We start from the raw sequence: 16,333 nt of genomic DNA on the forward strand, positions 1-16,333 counted from the left end.
TCTTCTCCACAGATTGAACCCCAATTACAATGTATCCAGAATGTAATCGTCCCCACAGATTGAACCGTAATTACACTTTGTCCATAATCAAATCTTCCCCACAGATTGAACCCCAATTACACTCTGTCGAGAATCTAATCTTCCCCACAGATTGAACCCCAATTACACTGTGTCCAGAATCTAATCTTCCCCACAGATTTAATCCCAATTACACACTGTCCAGAATCTAATCTTCCTGACAGATTGAACCCCAAGTACACTATGTACAAAATCTAATCTTCCCCACAGATTGAACCCAATTACAATGTGTCCAGAATTTAATCTTCCCCACAGATTGAACCCCAATTACGCACTGTCCAGAATCTAATGATCCCCTCGGATTGAACCCCAATTACGCTCTGTCCAGAATCTAATCATCCCCACGTATTGAACCCCAATTACACTGTGTCCAGAATCTAATCTTCCCCACAGATTGAACCGCAATTACTCTGTGTCCAGAAACTAATCTTCCCCACAGATTGAACCCCAATTACGCAATGTCCAGGATCTAATCATCCCCACAGATTGAACATCAATTAAGCTCTGTCCAGAATCTAATCTTCCGCACAGATTGAACCCGAATTACACTCTGTCCTGAATCTAATCTTCCCCACAGATTGAACCCGAATTACGCTCTGTCCAGAATGTAATCTTCCCCACAGAATGAACCCGAAATACACTCTGTCTAGAATCTAATCTTACCCACAGATTGAACCCCAATTACGCTCTGTCCAGAATTAAAACTTCCCTTCAGATTGATCCTGAATTACGGTCTGTCCAGAATCTAATCTTCGCCACAGATTGAAATCCAATTTCGCACTGTCAGGAATCGAAATTACCCCACAGATTGAACCCGAATTACGCTCTGTCCAGAATGTAATCTTCCCCACAGATTGAACCCGAATTTTACTCTGTCTAGAATGTAATCTCCCCCACAGATTGAAGCCGTATTACACTCAGTCTAGAACTTAATCTTCACCAGAGATTGAATCCCAATTACACTCTTTCCAGAATTTATTCTTCCCCGCAGATTGAACACGAATTACGCTCTGTGCAGAATACAATCTTCCCCACATATTGAACACCAATTACACTCTGTCCAGAATCTAACCTTCCTGACAGATTGAACCCCAACTAAACTCTGTACAAAATCTAATCTTCCCCACAGATTGAACCCCAATTACAATGTGTCCAGAATCTAATCTTGCTCACAGATTGAACAGTAATTACACTCTGTCCAGAATCTAATCCTCCCCACAGATTGAAACCCAATTACACTCTGTCCAGAATCTAATATTCCTGACAGATTGAACCCCAACAACACTCTGTACAAAATCATATCTTCCCCACAGATTGAACCCCAATTACGCTCTGTCCAGAATCTAATCTTCCCCACAGATTGAACCGTAATTACACTCTGTCCAAAATCTAATCGTCCCCACAGATTGAACCCCAATTACACTCTGTCGAGAACCTAATCTTCCTCACAGATTGAACGCGAATTACACACTGTCCAGAATCTTATCTTCCCCACAGATTGAACACGAATTATACTCTGTCCAGAATCTAATCTCCCCCACAGATTGAACCCGAATTACACGCTGTCCAGAATCTTATCTTCCCCACAGATTGAAACCCAATAGCACTCTCTCCAGAATCTAATATTCTCCACAGATTGAACCCCAATTACAATGTATCCAGAATGTAATCGTCCCCACAGATTGAACCGTAATTACACTTTGTCCATAATCAAATCTTCCCCACAGATTGAACCCCAATTACACTCTGTCGAGAATCTAATCTTCCCCACAGATTGAACCCCAATTACACTGTGTCCAGAATCTAATCTTCCCCACAGATTTAATCCCAATTACACACTGTCCAGAATCTAATCTTCCTGACAGATTGAACCCCAAGTACACTATGTACAAAATCTAATCTTCCCCACGGATTGAACCCAATTACAATGTGTCCAGAATTTAATCTTCCCCACAGATTGAACCCCAATTACGCACTGTCCAGAATCTAATGATCCCCTCGGATTGAACCCCAATTACGCTCTGTCCAGAATCTAATCATCCCCACGTATTGAACCCCAATTACACTGTGTCCAGAATCTAATCTTCCCCACAGATTGAAACGCAATTACTCTGTGTCCAGAAACTAATCTTCCCCACAGATTGAACCCCAATTACGCACTGTCCAGGATCTAATCATCCCCACAGATTGAACATCAATTAAGCTCTGTCCAGAATCTAATCTTCCGCACAGATTGAACCCGAATTACACTCTGTCCTGAATCTAATCTTCCCCACAGATTGAACCAGAATTACGCTCTGTCCAGAATGTAATCTTCCCCACAGAATGAACCCGAAATACACTCTGTCTAGAATCTAATCTTACCCACAGATTGAACCCCAATTACGCTCTGTCCAGAATTAAAACTTCCCTTCAGATTGACCCTGAATTACGGTCTGTCCAGAATCTAATCTTCCCCACAGATTGAAATCCAATTTCGCACTGTCAGGAATCGAAATTACCCCACAGATTGAACCCGAATTACGCTCTGTCCAGAATGTAATCTTCCCCACAGATTGAACCCGAATTTTACTCTGTCTAGAATGTAATCTCCCCCACAGATTGAAGCCGTATTACACTCAGTCTAGAACTTAATCTTCACCAGAGATTGAATCCCAATTACACTCTTTCCAGAATTTATTCTTCCCCGCAGATTGAACACGAATTACGCTCTGTGCAGAATACAATCTTCCCCACATATTGAACACCAATTACACTCTGTCCAGAATCTAACCTTCCTGACAGATTGAACCCCAACTAAACTCTGTACAAAATCTAATCTTCCCCACAGATTGAACCCCAATTACAATGTGTCCAGAATCTAATCTTGCTCACAGATTGAACAGTAATTACACTCTGTCCAGAATCTAATCCTCCCCACAGATTGAAACCCAATTACACTCTGTCCAGAATCTAATATTCCTGACAGATTGAACCCCAACAACACTCTGTACAAAATCGTATCTTCCCCACAGATTGAACCCCAATTACGCTCTGTCCAGAATCTAATCTTCCCCACAGATTGAACCGTAATTACACTCTGTCCAAAATCTAATCGTCCCCACAGATTGAACCCCAATTACACTCTGTCGAGAACCTAATCTTCCTCACAGATTGAACGCGAATTACACACTGTCCAGAATCTTATCTTCCCCACAGATTGAACACGAATTATACTCTGTCCAGAATCTAATCTCCCCCACAGATTGAACCCGAATTACACGCTGTCCAGAATCTTATCTTCCCCACAGATTGAAACCCAATAGCACTCTCTCCAGAATCTAATATTCTCCCCAGATTGAACCCAAATTATACTCTGTACAGAATGTAATCTTCCCCACAGATTGAACCCGAATTACGCCCTGACCAGAATGAAATCGTCCCCACAGATTCAACCCGAATTACACTCTGTCCAGAATCTAATCTTCCCCACAGATTGAACCGTAATTACACTCTGTCCAGAATCTAATTCTCCCCACAGATTGAACGTGAATTATACTCTGTCCAGAATCTTAGCTTCCCCACAGATTGAACCCCAATTACACTCTGTCTAGAATATAATCTTCACCAGAGATTAATCCCGAATTACGCTCTGTCCAGAATCTAATCCTACCCACCGATTGAACCCAAATTACGTCTGTCCAGAATGTAATCTTCCCCAAAGATTGAACCCCAATTACACTGTGTCCAGAATCTAATCTTCCCCACAGATTGAATCCCAATTAAGCTCTGTGCAGAATAAAAACTTCCCCACAGATTGAACCCCAATTACACTCTGTCCAGAATCTAATCTTCCTGACAGATTGAACCCCAACTACACTCTGTACAAAATCTAATCTTCCTCACAAATTGAACCCCTACTACACTGTACAAAATTTAATCTTCCCCACAGATTGAACCCCAATTACACTGTGTCCAGAATCTAATCTTCCCCACAGATTGAATCCCAATTAAGCTCTGTGCAGAATACAAACTTCCCCACAGATTGAACCCCAATTACACTCTGTCCAGAATATAATCTTCCCCACAGATTGAACCCCAATTACACTCTGTCCAGAATCTAATCGTCCCCACAGATTGAACCGTAATTACACTTTGTCCAGAATCAAATCTGCCCCAAAGATTGAACCCCAATTACACTCTGTCCTGAATCTAATCTTCCCCACAGATTGAACCCGAATTACGCTCTGTCCAGAATCTTATCTTCCCCACAGATTGAACACGAATTATACTCTGTCCAGAATCTAATCTCCCCCACAGATTGAACCCGAATTACACGCTGTCCAGAATCTTATCTTCCCCACAGATTGAAACCCAATAGCACTCTCTCCAGAATCTAATATTCTCCCCAGATTGAACCCAAATTATACTCTGTACAGAATGTAATCTTCCCCACAGATTGAACCCAAATTACGCCCTGACCAGAATGAAATCGTCCCCACAGATTCAACCCGAATTACACTCTGTCCAGAATCTAATCTTCCCCACAGATTGAACCGTAATTACACTCTGTCCAGAATCTAATTCTCCCCACAGATTGAACGTGAATTATACTCTGTCCAGAATCTTAGCTTCCCCACAGATTGAACCCCAATTACACTCTGTCTAGAATATAATCTTCACCAGAGATTAATCCCGAATTACGCTCTGTCCAGAATCTAATCCTACCCACCGATTGAACCCAAATTACGTCTGTCCAGAATGTAATCTTCCCCAAAGATTGAACCCCAATTACACTGTGTCCAGAATCTAATCTTCCCCACAGATTGAATCCCAATTAAGCTCTGTGCAGAATAAAAACTTCCCCACAGATTGAACCCCAATTACACTCTGTCCAGAATCTAATCTTCCTGACAGATTGAACCCCAACTACACTCTGTACAAAATCTAATCTTCCTCACAAATTGAACCCCTACTACACTGTACAAAATTTAATCTTCCCCACAGATTGAACCCCAATTACACTGTGTCCAGAATCTAATCTTCCCCACAGATTGAATCCCAATTAAGCTCTGTGCAGAATACAAACTTCCCCACAGATTGAACCCCAATTACACTCTGTCCAGAATATAATCTTCCCACAGATTGAACCCCAATTACACTCTGTCCAGAATCTAATCGTCCCCACAGATTGAACCGTAATTACACTTTGTCCAGAATCAAATCTGCCCCAAAGATTGAACCCCAATTACACTCTGTCCTGAATCTAATCTTCCCCACAGATTGAACCCGAATTACGCTCTGTCCAGAATGTAATCTTCCCCACAGATTGAACCCGAATTACACTCTGTCTAGAATCTAATCTTCCCCATAGATTGAACCCGAATTACATCAGTCCTGAATCTAATCTTCCGCACAGATTAACCCCAATTACGCTCTGTCCAGAATTTAAACTTCCCTACAGATTGACCCTGAATTACACTCTGTCCAGAATCTAATCTTCCCCACAGATTGAACCCCAATTACACTCTGTCCAGAATCTAATCGTCCCCACAGATTGAACCGTAATTACACTTTGTCCAGAATCAAATCTGCCCCAAAGATTGAACCCCAATTACACTCTGTCGAGAACCTAATCTTCCTCACAGATTGAACGCGAATTACACACTGTCCAGAATCTTATCTTCCCCACAGATTGAACACGAATTATACTCTGTCCAGAATCTAATCTCCCCCACAGATTGAACCCGAATTACACGCTGTCCAGAATCTTATCTTCCCCACAGATTGAAACCCAATAGCACTCTCTCCAGAATCTAATATTCTCCCCAGATTGAACCCAAATTATACTCTGTACAGAATGTAATCTTCCCCACAGATTGAACCCGAATTACGCCCTGACCAGAATGAAATCGTCCCCACAGATTCAACCCGAATTACACTCTGTCCAGATTCTAATCCTGCCCACAGATTGAACCGTAATTACACTCTGTCCAGAATCTAATCCTCCCCACAGATTGAACGTGAATTATACTCTGTCCAGAATCTTAGCTTCCCCACAGATTGAACCCCAATTACACTCTGTCTAGAATATAATCTTCACCAGAGATTAATCCCGAATTACGCTCTGTCCAGAATCTAATCCTACCCACCGATTGAACCCAAATTACGTCTGTCCAGAATGTAATCTTCCCCAAAGATTGAACCCCAATTACACTGTGTCCAGAATCTAATCTTCCCCACAGATTGAATCCCAATTAAGCTCTGTGCAGAATAAAAACTTCCCCACAGATTGAACCCCAATTACACTCTGTCCAGAATCTAAACTTCCTGACAGATTGAACCCCAACTACACTCTGTACAAAATCTAATCTTCCTCACAAATTGAACCCCTACTACACTGTACAAAATTTAATCTTCCCCACAGATTGAACCCCAATTACACTGTGTCCAGAATCTAATCTTCCCCACAGATTGAATCCCAATTAAGCTCTGTGCAGAATACAAACTTCCCCACAGATTGAACCCCAATTACACTCTGTCCAGAATATAATCTTCCCCACAGATTGAACCCCAATTACACTCTGTCCAGAATCTAATCGTCCCCACAGATTGAACCGTAATTACACTTTGTCCAGAATCAAATCTGCCCCAAAGATTGAACCCCAATTACACTCTGTCCTGAATCTAATCTTCCCCACAGATTGAACCCGAATTACGCTCTGTCCAGAATGTAATCTTCCCCACAGATTGAACCCGAATTACACTCTGTCTAGAATCAAATCTTCCCCATAGATTGAACCCGAATTACATCAGTCCTGAATCTAATCTTCCGCACAGATTAACCCCAATTACGCTCTGTCCAGAATTTAAACTTCCCTACAGATTGAACCCCAATTACACGCTGTCCAGAATCTTATCTTCCCCACAGATTGAAACCCAATAGCACTCTCTCCAGAATCTAATATTCTCCCCAGATTGAACCCAAATTATACTCTGTACAGAATGTAATCTTCCCCACAGATTGAACCCGAATTACGCCCTGACCAGAATGAAATCGTCCCCACAGATTCAACCCGAATTACACTCTGTCCAGATTCTAATCTTGCCCACAGATTGAACCGTAATTACACTCTGTCCAGAATCTAATCCTCCCCACAGATTGAACGTGAATTATACTCTGTCCAGAATCTTAGCTTCCCCACAGATTCAACCCCAACTACACTCTGTCTAGAATATAATCTTCACCAGAGATTAATCCCGAATTATACTCTGTCCAGAATCTAATCCTACCCACCGATTGAACCCAAATTACGTCTGTCCAGAATGTAATCTTCCTCACAAATTGAACCCCTACTACACTGTACAAAATTTAATCTTCCCCACAGATTGAACCCCAATTACACTGTGTCCAGAATCTAATCTTCCCCACAGATTGAATCCCAATTAAGCTCTGTGCAGAATACAAACTTCCCCACAGATTGAACCCCAATTACACTCTGTCCAGAATCTAATCTTCCTGACAGATTGAACCCCAACTACACTCTGTACAAAATCTAATCTTCCCCTCAGATTGAACCCCAATTACAATGTGTCCAGAATTTAATCTTCCCCACAGATTGAACCCCAATTACGCATTGTCCAGAATCTAATCATCCCCACGGATTGAACCCCAATTACGCTCTGTCCAGAATCTAATCTTCCCCACAGATTAAACCTGAATTACACTCTGTCCTGAATCTAACCTTCCCCACAGATTGAAACCCAATTGCACTCTGTTCAGAATCTAATATTCTCCACAGATTGAACCCAAATTACACTCTGCCAGAATGTAATCTTCCCCACAGACTGAACCCGAATTACGCTCTGTCCAGAATGTAATCTTCCCCAGAGATTGAACCCGAATTATACTCTGTCTAGAATCTAATCATCCCCACGTATTGAACCCGAATTACTATCTGTCCAGAATCTAATCTTCCCCACAGATTGAACCGTAATTACACTCTGTACAAAATCTAATCTTCTCCACAGATTGAACCCCAATTACAATGTATCCAGAATGTAATCGTCCCCACAGATTGAACCGTAATTACACTTTGTCCATAATCAAATCTTCCCCACAGATTGAACCCCAATTACACTCTGTCGAGAATCTAATCTTCCCCACAGATTGAACCCCAATTACACTGTGTCCAGAATCTAATCTTCCCCACAGATTGAATCCCAATTACACACTGTCCAGAATCTAATCTTCCTGACAGATTGAACCCCAAGTACACTATGTACAAAATCTAATCTTCCCCACAGATTGAACCCAATTACAATGTGTCCAGAATTTAATCTTCCCCACAGATTGAACCCCAATTACGCACTGTCCAGAATCTTATGATCCCCTCGGATTGAACCCCAATCACGCTCTGTCCAGAATCTAATCTTCCCCACAGATTAAACCTGAATTACACTCTGTCCTGAATCTAACCTTCCCCACAGATTGAAACCCAATTGCACTCTGTTCAGAATCTAATATTCTCCACAGATTGAACCCAAATTACACTCTGTCCAGAATGTAATCTTCCCCACAGACTGAACCCGAATTACGCTCTGTCCACAATGTAATCTTCCCCAGAGATTGAACCCGAATTATACTCTGTCTAGAATCTAATCATCCCCACGTATTGAACCCCAATTACACTGTGTCCAGAATCTAATCTTCCCCACAGATTGAACCGCAATTACTCTCTGTCCAGAAACTAATCTTCCCCACAGATTGAACCCCAATTACGCACTGTCCAGGATCTAATCATCCCCACAGATTGAACATCAATTAAGCTCTGTCCAGAATCTAATCTTCCGCACAGATTGAACCCGAATTACACTCTGTCCTGAATCTAATCTTCCCCACAGATTGAACCCGAATTACGCTCTGTCCAGAATGTAATCTTCCCCACAGAATGAACCCGAAATACACTCTGTCTAGAATCTAATCTTACCCACAGATTGAACCCCAATTACGCTCTGTCCAGAATTAAAACTTCCCTTCAGATTGACATTGAATTACGGTCTGTCCAGAATCTAATCTTCCCCACAGATTGAAATCCAATTTCGCACTGTCAGGAATCAAAATTACCCCACAGATTGAACCCGAATTACGCTCTGTCCAGAATGTAATCTTCCCCACAGATTGAACCCGAATTTTACTCTGTCTAGAATGTAATCTCCCCCACAGATTGAAGCCGTATTACACTCAGTCTAGAACTTAATCTTCACCAGAGATTGAATCCCAATTACACTCTTTCCAGAATTTATTCTTCCCCGCAGATTGAACACGAATTACGCTCTGTGCAGAATACAATCTTCCCCACATATTGAACACCAATTACACTCTGTCCAGAATCTAACCTTCCTGACAGATTGAACCCCAACTAAACTCTGTACAAAATCTAATCTTCCCCACAGATTGAACCCCAATTACAATGTGTCCAGAATCTAATCTTGCTCACAGATTGAACAGTAATTACACTCTGTCCAGAATCTAATCCTCCCCACAGATTGAAACCCAATTACACTCTGTCCAGAATCTAATATTCCTGACAGATTGAACCCCAACAACACTCTGTCCAGAATCTAATCTTCCCCACAGATTGAACCCCAATTACACTCTGTCCAGAATCTAATTGTCCCCACAGTTTGAACCGTAATTACACTTTGTCCAGAATCAAATCTGCCCCAAAGATTGAACCCCAATTACACTCTGTCGAGAACCTAATCTTCCTCACAGATTGAACGCGAATTACACACTGTCCAGAATCTTATCTTCCCCACAGATTGAACACGAATTATACTCTGTCCAGAATCTAATCTCCCCCACAGATTGAACCCGAATTACACGCTGTCCAGAATCTTATCTTCCCCACAGATTGAAACCCAATAGCACTCTCTCCAGAATCAAATATTCTCCCCAGATTGAACCCAAATTATACTCTGTACAGAATGTAATCTTCCCCACAGATTGAACCCGAATTACGCCCTGACCAGAATGAAATCGTCCCCACAGATTCAACCCGAATTACTCTCTGTCCAGATTCTAATCTTGCCCACAGATTGAACCGTAATTACACTCTGTCCAGAATCTAATCCTCCCCACAGATTGAACGTGAATTATACTCTGTCCAGAATCTTAGCTTCCCCACAGATTGAACCCCAATTACACTCTGTCTAGAATATAATCTTCACCAGAGATTAATCCCGAATTACGCTCTGTCCAGAATCTAATCCTACCCACCGATTGAACCCAAATTACGTTTGTCCAGAATGTAATCTTCCTCACAAATTGAACCCCTACTACACTGTACAAAATTTAATCTTCCCCACAGATTGAACCCCAATTACACTGTGTCCAGAATCTAATCGTCCCCACAGATTGAACCCCAATTACACTCTGTCCAGAATCTAATCTTCCCCACAGATTAAACCTGAATTACACTCTGTCCTGAATCTAACCTTCCCCACAGATTGAAACCCAATTGCACTCTGTTCAGAATCTAATATTCTCCACAGATTGAACCCAAATTACACTCTGTCCAGAATGTAATCTTCCCCACAGACTGAACCCGAATTACGCTCTGTCCACAATGTAATCTTCCCCAGAGATTGAACCCGAATTATACTCTGTCTAGAATCTAATCATCCCCACGTATTGAACCCCAATTACACTGTGTCCAGAATCTAATCTTCCCCACAGATTGAACCGCAATTACTCTCTGTCCAGAAACTAATCTTCCCCACAGATTGAACCCCAATTACGCACTGTCCAGGATCTAATCATCCCCACAGATTGAACATCAATTAAGCTCTGTCCAGAATCTAATCTTCCACACAGATTGAACCCGAATTACACTCTGTCCTGAATCTAATCTTCCCCACAGATTGAACCCGAATTACGCTCTGTCCAGAATGTAATCTTCCCCACAGAATGAACCCGAAATACACTCTGTCTAGAATCTAATCTTACCCACAGATTGAACTCCAATTACGCTCTGTCCAGAATTAAAACTTCCCTTCAGATTGACCCTGAATTACGGTCTGTCCAGAATCTAATCTTCCCCACAGATTGAAATCCAATTTCGCACTGTCAGGAATCAAAATTACCCCACAGATTGAACCCGAATTACGCTCTGTCCAGAATGTAATCTTCCCCACAGATTGAACCCGAATTTTACTCTGTCTAGAATGTAATCTCCCCCACAGATTGAAGCCGTATTACACTCAGTCTAGAACTTAATCTTCACCAGAGATTGAATCCCAATTACACTCTTTCCAGAATTTATTCTTCCCCGCAGATTGAACACGAATTACGCTCTGTGCAGAATACAATCTTCCCCACATATTGAACACCAATTACACTCTGTCCAGAATCTAACCTTCCTGACAGATTGAACCCCAACTAAACTCTGTACAAAATCTAATCTTCCCCACAGATTGAACCCCAATTACAATGTGTCCAGAATCTAATCTTGCTCACAGATTGAACAGTAATTACACTCTGTCCAGAATCTAATCCTCCCCACAGATTGAAACCCAATTACACTCTGTCCAGAATCTAATATTCCTGACAGATTGAACCCCAACAACACTCTGTACAAAATCGTATCTTCCCCACAGATTGAACCCCAATTACGCTCTGTCCAGAATCTAATCTTCCCCACAGATTGAACCGTAATTACACTCTGTCCAAAATCTAATCGTCCCCACAGATTGAACCCCAATTACACTCTGTCGAGAACCTAATCTTCCTCACAGATTGAACGCGAATTACACACTGTCCAGAATCTTATCTTCCCCACAGATTGAACACGAATTATACTCTGTCCAGAATCTAATCTCCCCCACAGATTGAACCCGAATTACACGCTGTCCAGAATCTTATCTTCCCCACAGATTGAAACCCAATAGCACTCTCTCCAGAATCTAATATTCTCCCCAGATTGAACCCAAATTATACTCTGTACAGAATGTAATCTTCCCCACAGATTGAACCCGAATTACGCCCTGACCAGAATGAAATCGTCCCCACAGATTCAACCCGAATTACACTCTGTCCAGAATCTAATCTTCCCCACAGATTGAACAGTAATTACACTCTGTCCAGAATCTAATCCTCCCCACAGATTGAACGTGAATTATACTCTGTCCAGAATCTTAGCTTCCCCACAGATTGAAGCCCAATTACACTCTGTCTAGAATATAATCTTCACCAGAGATTAATCCCGAATTACGCTCTGTCCAGAATCTAATCCTACCCACCGATTGAACCCAAATTACGTCTGTCCAGAATGTAATCTTCCCCAAAGATTGAACCCCAATTACACTGTGTCCAGAATCTAATCTTCCCCACAGATTGAATCCCAATTAAGCTCTGTGCAGAATAAAAACTTCCCCACAGATTGAACCCCAATTACACTCTGTCCAGAATCTAATCTTCCTGACAGATTGAACCCCAACTACACTCTGTACAAAATCTAATCTTCCTCACAAATTGAACCCCTACTACACTGTACAAAATTTAATCTTCCCCACAGATTGAACCCCAATTACACTGTGTCCAGAATCTAATCTTCCCCACAGATTGAATCCCAATTAAGCTCTGTGCAGAATACAAACTTCCCCACAGATTGAACCCCAATTACACTCTGTCCAGAATATAATCTTCCCCACAGATTGAACCCCAATTACACTCTGTCCAGAATCTAATCGTCCCCACAGATTGAACCGTAATTACACTTTGTCCAGAATCAAATCTGCCCCAAAGATTGAACCCCAATTACACTCTGTCCTGAATCTAATCTTCCCCACAGATTGAACCCGAATTACGCTCTGTCCAGAATGTAATCTTCCCCACAGATTGAACCCGAATTACACTCTGTCTAGAATCTAATCTTCCCCATAGATTGAACCCGAATTACATCAGTCCTGAATCTAATCTTCCGCACAGATTAACCCCAATTACGCTCTGTCCAGAATTTAAACTTCCCTACAGATTGACCCTGAATTACACTCTGTCCAGAATCTAATCTTTCCCACAGATTGAACCCCAATTACACTCTGTCCAGAATCTAATCGTCCCCACAGATTGAACCGTAATTACACTTTGTCCAGAATCAAATCTGCCCCAAAGATTGAACCCCAATTACACTCTGTTGAGAACCTAATCTTCCTCACAGATTGAATGCGAATTACACACTGTCCAGAATCTTATCTTCCCCACAGATTGAACCCGAATTATACTCTGTCCAGAATCTAATCTCCCCCACAGATTGAACCCGAATTACACGCTGTCCAGAATCTTATCTTCCCCACAGATTGAAACCCAATAGCACTCTCTCCAGAATCTAATATTCTCCCCAGATTGAACCCAAATTATACTCTGTACAGAATGTAATCTTCCCCACAGATTGAACCCGAATTACGCCCTGACCAGAATGAAATCGTCCCCACAGATTCAACCCGAATTACACTCTGTCCAGATTCTAATCTTGCCCACAGATTGAACCGTAATTACACTCTGTCCAGAATCTAATCCTCCCCACAGATTGAACGTGAATTATACTCTGTCCAGAATCTTAGCTTCCCCACAGATTGAACCCCAATTACACTCTGTCTAGAATATAATCTTCACCAGAGATTAATCCCGAATTACGCTCTGTCCAGAATCTAATCCTACCCACCGATTGAACCCAAATTACGTCTGTCCAGAATGTAATCTTCCCCAAAGATTGAACCCCAATTACACTGTGTCCAGAATCTAATCTTCCCCACAGATTGAACCCGAATTACGCTCTGTCCAGAATGTAATCTTCCCCACAGATTGAACCCGAATTACACTCTGTCTAGAATCTAATCTTCCCCATAGATTGAACCCGAATTACATCAGTCCTGAATCTAATCTTCCGCACAGATTAACCCCAATTACGCTCTGTCCAGAATTTAAACTTCCCTACAGATTGACCCTGAATTACACTCTGTCCAGAATCTAATCTTCCCCACAGATTGAACCCCAATTACACTCTGTCCAGAATCTAATCGTCCCCACAGATTGAACCGTAATTACACTTTGTCCAGAATCAAATCTGCCCCAAAGATTGAACCCCAATTACACTCTGTCGAGAACCTAATCTTCCTCACAGATTGAACGCGAATTACACACTGTCCAGAATCTTATCTTCCCCACAGATTGAACACGAATTATACTCTGTCCAGAATCTAATCTCCCCCACAGATTGAACCCGAATTACACGCTGTCCAGAATCTTATCTTCCCCACAGATTGAAACCCAATAGCACTCTCTCCAGAATCTAATATTCTCCCCAGATTGAACCCAAATTATACTCTGTACAGAATGTAATCTTCCCCACAGATTGAACCCGAATTACGCCCTGACCAGAATGAAATCGTCCCCACAGATTCAACCCGAATTACTCTCTGTCCAGATTCTAATCTTGCCCACAGATTGAACCGTAATTACACTCTGTCCAGAATCTAATCCTCCCCACAGATTGAACGTGAATTATACTCTGTCCAGAATCTTAGCTTCCCCACAGATTGAACCCCAATTACACTCTGTCTAGAATATAATCTTCACCAGAGATTAATCCCGAATTACGCTCTGTCCAGAATCTAATCCTACCCACCGATTGAACCCAAATTACGTTTGTCCAGAATGTAATCTTCCTCACAAATTGAACCCCTACTACACTGTACAAAATTTAATCTTCCCCACAGATTGAACCCCAATTACACTGTGTCCAGAATCTAATCTTCCCCACAGATTGAATCCCAATTAAGCTCTGTGCCGAATACAAACTTCCCCACAGATTGAACCCCAATTACACTCTGTCCAGAATCTAATCTTCCTGACAGATTGAACCCCAACTACACTCTGTACAAAATCTAATCTTCCCCTCAGATTGAACCCCAATTACAATGTGTCCAGAATTTAATCTTCCCCACAGATTGAACCCCAATTACGCATTGTCCAGAATCTAATCATCCCCACGGATTGAACCCCAATTACGCTCTGTCCAGAATCTAATCTTCCCCACAGATTAAACCTGAATTACACTCTGTCCTGAATCTAATCTTCCCCACAGATTGAAACCCAATTGCACTCTGTTCAGAATCTAATATTCTCCACAGATTGAACCCAAATTACACTCTGCCAGAATGTAATCTTCCCCACAGACTGAACCCGAATTACGCTCTGTCCAGAATGTAATCTTCCCCAGAGATTGAACCCGAATTATACTCTGTCTAGAATCTAATCATCCCCACGTATTGAACCCGAATTACTATCTGTCCAGAATCTAATCTTCCCCACAGATTGAACCGTAATTACACTCTGTACAAAATCTAATCTTCTCCACAGATTGAACCCCAATTACAATGTATCCAGAATGTAATCGTCCCCACAGATTGAACCGTAATTACACTTTGTCCATAATCAAATCTTCCCCACAGATTGAACCCCAATTACACTCTGTCGAGAATCTAATCTTCCCCACAGATTGAACCCCAATTACACTGTGTCCAGAATCTAATCTTCCCCACAGATTGAATCCCAATTACACACTGTCCAGAATCTAATCTTCCTGACAGATTGAACCCCAAGTACACTATGTACAAAATCTAATCTTCCCCACAGATTGAACCCAATTACAATGTGTCCAGAATTTAATCTTCCCCACAGATTGAACCCCAATTACGCACTGTCCAGAATCTAATGATCCCCTCGGATTGAACCCCAATTACGCTCTGTCCAGAATCTAATCTTCCCCACAGATTAAACCTGAATTACACTCTGTCCTGAATCTAACCTTCCCCACAGATTGAAACCCAATTGCACTCTGTCCAGAATCTAATCTTCCCCACAGATTGAATCCCAATTAAGCTCTGTGCAGAATACAAACTTCCCCACAGATTGAACCCCAATTACACTCTGTCCAGAATATAATCTTCCCCACAGATTGAACCCCAATTACACTCTGTCCAAAATCTAATCGTCCCCACAGATTGAACCGTAATTACACTTTGTCCAGAATCAAATCTGCCCCAAAGATTGAACCCCAATTACACTCTGTCCTGAATCTAATCTTCCCCACAGATTGAACCCGAATTACGCTCTGTCCAGAATGTAATCTTCCCCACAGATTGAACCCGAATTACACTCTGTCTAGAATCTAATCTTCCCCATAGATTGAACCCGAATTACATCAGTCCTGAA

Source organism: Hemitrygon akajei, chromosome 3 (genome assembly GCF_048418815.1).
Source record: "Hemitrygon akajei chromosome 3, sHemAka1.3, whole genome shotgun sequence".
In the NCBI taxonomy this organism is placed as follows: domain Eukaryota; kingdom Metazoa; phylum Chordata; class Chondrichthyes; order Myliobatiformes; family Dasyatidae; genus Hemitrygon; species Hemitrygon akajei.